The sequence below is a fragment of the Falco punctatus genome (assembly GCF_963210335.1).
Source record: "Falco punctatus genome assembly, chromosome: 7".
In the NCBI taxonomy this organism is placed as follows: domain Eukaryota; kingdom Metazoa; phylum Chordata; class Aves; order Falconiformes; family Falconidae; genus Falco; species Falco punctatus.
The window spans coordinates 49,230,052-49,236,441 of NC_137587.1; the positions used below are offsets into that span (position 1 = coordinate 49,230,052).

Genomic DNA, 6,390 nt, shown 5'->3' on the forward strand with positions numbered 1-6,390 from the left:
CTGGAAGTTCGTATTACCCCTATAAACATCTGATCTCCTGTAGCTGATGCAAAGGCTTTGGCCTTATTGATAACTCTCAGCAATGAGCCTCACAAGCTAACAGTGTGAAAAAGTATTTTACTTGGTGTGTTTTCTTAAACCTCCTCCTGTCTTTTTCAGTGACTGACCTTCTGGTTTCTATTGCATGATAAATGGTGTACAGAAACCTACAATTTGATTTCACAACACTGCTCATTACTTCTTATATTTACCAGGTCTCCCACTTAAAATAAATCCAAGCCATCTCAGCCCTGCAGGCCCTATAGAATTCTCTCCAAGCATTTAGTAATTTCCAGAATTCATCTACGAATCCAGCTGTTTTGTCTTCATCCTTTTTGAGATACAGTGACCTCCACTGAATACATTATTTCAGGTGAACATGTAACAGTGATTTATATGACAGCTTTCCAATACTTCCAGTCTTATTTTATCCTGTTCCCTCTGCATTCTAGTGATGCTTGCTCATTAGAAAGCAGCTACATGTTGAGGTTTTGAGCTTTCCAAGTGATGCAAAGGTCTTTTTCTCTGGGTTATTATGGTTAATTTAGAACCTAGCCAGGAGTCTAAATTGTTCAGATTAATTCCTCTGTGCACATTAGTTTGCATTTGTCAAAATTGAATTTTGCCTGTCATCTTGTTATCCATTCACACCACCATCTTTTTGTACCCTTTGAAGAGCATTACAGGCACCTCTGGTCTTGATTGACCTACATAATTTTTGTGCAGTTTGCGTTTATTCCCTCTTCTCTATTAATCTTCTTCTGCAAGACACTGTGTGTGGTTATGTGTATGTAAATTAAGGACCTTCATCCTTTGGGGGGATTTAGATACATAGCTCCCCAGACTTTCTGCAATGGCATTAGTTTTCCTGTCCATTTCTGGAAAAAGCTTTTCCTGACATAGTGTAACAATGTATCTGCCTCTGTGGCTCCATCAGACTAGTCTTTCTCAACTGACCTGTGTCTGATTTGTTACCGAAATCTCGGAATGAAGAACTTATCGACACCAATGTGATGTAGATAAGCAGACACTTCCTTATTAACGGCCGGGTGCATAAGTGAGTCCTCTCATGATCAACGCACACCAAGTTTCAAAATCAGACACCATATATAGAACTTATTCATACATATTCATTAAGTATTCATGCATAGCCATGATATTTCCCGTAAATCATTAATATATTCTCCTCCCATATCCGATTCTGCACAGTAAAGGTTAGAAAGGTCCAGAAATGGGTCTGGGGTACTATTTGGGTAGGTGGTACATGAGTCGTTGGTCGCGATCTCCCCCTGCCGGAATTACCTTTTACTAAAGTTCACGGTTTCTTGGCAGGTAACTACAAGTTGTTCCAGTCGACTCTCCCCAGTTCCCATTAATTCTGTATTCTGACATTTCAATACACTTTCTACATACAGAAGACTAGTGAAATACAAAGAAATCTGTAAAATCCCAAATTTGTTACCTAAGTTTTAAACAATGATTCTAGCCCATTTTTCTGGCCTTGGTACAGGGCTGTATAAAAGATTTCATAGCAGCTTTTAATGTGCAACTACAAGTTTCATTAAAATATATTTCTTATTCCAAATGATTTTATAAAGTCAATTAATTCTAACTTATTAGCAGATCTGTAACAGATTGACTATGACATTTTTCTCAGCTCTTTCTGGTTAATGAGCTTTTGGTATACAACTTAAATTCTTATTATTGGTCCATCAGAGTAAAAAATCTCTGTGTGTGATGTGCATATATCTTTGGGTCAGCAGCTTAACAAAAATTAACATTGTTACATGTCTGACCTCTAGCTGGGGTGAATTCAGTGATTCACTAGCTATAATGAAAAATATAGACTGTTAAAAAATCTTCATCGGAGTTCTTGTAATGTACCATACCCTTTGCTCTGTATGGCCATACAAACAAGTGGTTTTTGCTGTCTAGGGACAGCAGATATTTGACACTGAATTTTTAATACCATTTTTCCTGTCTAATCATAAGGCATCTTACATGCCCCAGCCTGAAAGCACTTCCTCCAATGCAGTCAGATGTCCTCTGACACCATCCTTTCCCCAGCAAAGCATCACTGAAAAGAGTTCTGAAGACAATTGCTCTGTTACCAATTTCTTTGGAGTCCATTGACAAAGCTTTATGGTGGATTTTTGGTTGAGAAAGATTTCGGCTCACACACACACCTAGGAATGCTTAAAGTTCCAAAGATTTGCACAGAAATGCCCTAAATTTCCTGAACTCCTTCTGTGAACCTGACCTATGCCCAGAGAGGTGTAACCCGTGTGTCGAGGCCTTACAGATTTAGGTGCTCACCTGGATGAGGTGGCGGTCAGGTGGGAGTCAGGTGGGGGTCACCATCCCAAAGCCCTGCAAAAGGCTCTGGTATGGAAAAGATTCCTTCCTCCTCCTCCTCTTCCTCATGGAAGCTAAGGAAAACCACTTTTAGAGAGAGGCACACAGGGACAATCCTGAAGCCTTTTTACTACAAATGCCAATAAAATTGATGTGGGAAAGATGCCAGTGGGATCATGGCAATGGGATCAAGAGAGATTTGGGGACCAGATCTGACTGTCAGAGAGGATTTTAAATCTACTTTGTCTCATGTATCAAGAGAGATTCTGATTTTGCTTTTTATGGCCATATGTTTCAAATCTGGAACAACTTCAGATTTACCCAAGGAGCTCCTCAACTTATTTCTCTCCATACCCAGACCACTCTTTTCCAAGATGAACTGCAGCTGAACAAGCCTCAGGAGTGCCATGCCGCCCCAGCCCTCCGAACACACACACACACAAACACACACACAAACACACAGAGCATCCAGGGCTGCGGGTGCCCCGGGTGCTCAGTGCTGGCCAGCACCCACCAGGCTTGGGAGCGGGCGTGGGCGCAGGACAGGGATGATTATTAGGTGGCTCAGAGCAGCACTGGCAGGGGGCTGCGCCCAGCACCCCACCCACACACTGCTGCGCTGGAGCACTTGAAATGCATCAGGACCTGTCGGCTGAGCTGGGGTAAGACAAAGTAATGACTTTGTTTGCTCTTACGGATCCACAGAGTATTATTAGCAGAACTAAGAGTTACTAATAGGCACAGGAGCATACTAATACTCTTCCATATGTACGAGGTAATTACTGGTGACTCCCGGGGTTCCAGGGGAGAAGCTGAGCGAGATTATGTCACGCTGCATAAAGCAGCAGAGCACACACACCATTTCAGCCGCTAAAGATGAGAGCATCTGGAAACCAAGAGGTAGGACTGGGTCACACCCAACTACCACTTCATCTGTAAAACAGTCTTTTTCTTTATATGAACTGGTTTAACAGATGACAAAACCTGCTTTTTTACTCAGACTTTTCCTTTCACTTTTTTCCTGTAGCTGATTCTTCTTTAAATGATACCAAATTTTGAATTCTGTAACTGAATTTGTAAGGTATCTCTGGAGTAGTCTCTTGTTACCAAAGTAATGGCTGCTTTTAGTTTGTGTAATTAACCCATACCACAGATGGATGGGTCATCTAATATACTGAACTTCACACATGGCATATACTGATGTTCATGTTATTAGGACACAGCTTTTCCTCTGTCTACATCCTGACAGTTTTCACAAGTCAGGTAAATATGCTTGCTCTGTAGTTAAGTCGCACAGGCCATCCAAACAAGAAACTAAAGCTAACTAGAAGCTAAAAAAAATAATCCAGGCTGAATTATACTTTAAACAATCTTTTTCACTTAAGGAGCACTGTTTTTAAAGAAATAATGCTGGTCAAATATTTTGTTAACTAAATATTGTGTCAGTTAAAACATATTTTTCAATGATTATTTATATGGCTGAACAAGGGCAGAAAGATGATCACAGGAGCCATCTCCAAATCAATTGCTTTTGTTTCAAATTTGAAAGAGTGGGTGGTGAGGCCTGCTTAGCTCTTGTAATGAGCCCAGACAAGTGTCTCTGACAAAGTGGGTCCCAGCTACAATTTTGTAACCTGAGCAGCACCAATTGCATCAAATCTCTTTTGCCTGTCAGCACTCTGGCGCTGCAGTCTGCCCACATCAGCAGTCATCACAGGGAGCCCCCAGCTGTGACTGCCCATGCTACCTCCCTGGATACAGTACCCAGAAATCATACCAGAGGGGAGAGAGGGGAATCACCCTCTTCTACAATGCAGCAGGCCTCTGTGTTTAAGGCACGCTGTTGCATGTTATTGACAAAGGTTGCAGGATAACTAATGCCGGTAGTGCAGCCGTTTGAGGAATACCTTGATAACGCTGGGGTGACGGGGTCTAAAATTTTTAAACAGTTCAAGAGTGCCTATTCAAATAAAACTGTGTTTATATATTGAAACCTCAGGTTTTAAGTCATTACTAAAATAAAATAGCTAGGGTTGGAAGCACTTTTACTGAATTATTCCAAGAACTATTGATAACTAAATCCTCAGCTTAAAAATAAGTGTTATATTACGAAATCTTCTTTTGTAAAGCTTTTGTTATAATTTCTACACATCTTTTCTTAAAATCTAGGTTCTCTTTGGGGGCAGGGGCCTACTGAGAAAAGCAGGAGAACGGGGACCTCCTAAGCATTTTGGTTCTTATAATAGAAAAGCCTTAGTGCTGTAATACCTTCTTGTCAACTAGGACAGACAGAACAGAGGGCGTCACCGTTATCCAGTCAGAAGCATACATGCAACCATCCAACGAGACAGTGACACAGTGTTCAAAACAGCTGTTTATCATGCTTTGTTTCATAGAATCATAGAATGGTTTGGGTTGGAAGGGACCTTTCAAGGCCATGTAGTCAAACCCCCTTCAAAAAGCAGGGACATCTTCAGCTCGATCAGGTTGCTCACAGCCCTGTCCTGCCTGACCTTGAACGTTTCCAGGGATGGGGCATCTCCCGCCTCTCTGGGTAACCTGTACTAGTGCTTCACCATGCTCATCATAATTTTTTCCTTATATCTGGTCTGAAACTATGCTCTTTTAGTTTAAAACTATTGCCCCTTGTCCTATCACCTCACACAGAGACCAGTTCTGTACTGAGCTCCTGAGGACTGTAAGTGTGCCTTACCCCTCTCTGGCTATGTGGATTTGTATGGAGGAGATAAGCTATCTCTTCTGTTCTTTGCCAAAGAACTCAGTTATGGGGAAACTTAGATATGCATATTATTTGCTAATTAAAACACTACAGAAACAAGGTCACAGTGGGCCAGGATCTAAGCCAGTGCTGACTGTGATGAACATGCAACTCTGAATCCATTTTCCTTCCCATTTGCTATAGATGCCCAGTAGCCTTCTGTCCTTACAGAACTGGGAAGCAGTGCTGTGCAGCAGCAGAGGAGCTGAGCTGGCTAAATTACACGTAGAAATACAACAGCTTAGACAAACTGGCCACATGGAACATCTTAAGAGAACAATAACGACTTTCTCCTTCCTTTTTTTTTTGCATCTGACACTACTTTCTTTCAAAAAACATTGTAGGAGGTTCTGAAGCATGAGCTAGTCTTCCTCTTTAAAAACACAGTATTTTTTTATATCTCATTTAGTACCCCTTTCCCTGTGGTCACACATACAGAGGAAAAAAAGCAGCTGGTTCTAATCACCCTTTGCCATGTCCTTAGTATCCCACATCAGGTGAACTGTCCAGCAAAGAGGATCATGGGGAAACACCAGACTCCTTTGCAGCCATGCAAGGAAGATCCAAAGTACTGTGAATGAAGGAACCACACCATCTTACTTTCATTTTCACTTTTACAACATATAAATCAAATAATTTTTTGCTTTTCCTTAGGAGCAGATAAAGCTGGAGAGATATCAGATGAGAGCAAATAGCAAGATACTAGAATTCAAGGTTCAGAAAATATATGTGAAAATTTGAGCCTCTGACAGCAACTCCAGCTCTTTGGTTTAACTTTACATTTTGCTCAAACTCTTTGACAAGCAGGACTATCCTTATTGATTGCCACAACTGATATTTTTTTTTTCTTCCCACTTCTTGCAAGCAACAGATCAATGCTAGACTTGGAAACAAGAAAGCAGTGTCACCGGAAAACAAGTATCTTCAACAAAATAGTGAGTAGTGCAAGTTAAAATTCAGAGCATGTCTTTCAGATCTTGGTGTTGATTTTTTTGGTTGGTTGGTTGGTTGATGGTTTGGCTTTTTGTTTTTTTTTTTTAATTTTTGAGCTCTTTGAACTGTGTTCTACTGGAGTAGATTGCATTATTGTATTAACTTTCAAAAACGAGCAATGTGTTAGAAGGGAATATATTCATGTTAAGATCTTATTCAGAAAACTTATGGGTAGCGAATGATTTCCTGAAAAACATGAGTTGCAAATATGAATGGAGTATCCA

General features: G+C 40.8%; 1 long non-coding RNA gene across 1 annotated transcript in view; it reads left to right on the forward strand.

The window, feature by feature from the left end:
- Positions 1–1,934: 1,934 nt before the first annotated feature.
- Positions 1,935–6,390, forward strand: part of LOC308067644 — a 28,153-nt gene continuing 23,697 nt past the window's right edge. Inside the window, exon 1 of the long non-coding RNA XR_013929687.1 lies at positions 1,935–6,108. This is a non-coding gene — a long non-coding RNA (uncharacterized lncRNA). The remainder of the gene's footprint in view (positions 6,109–6,390) is intronic.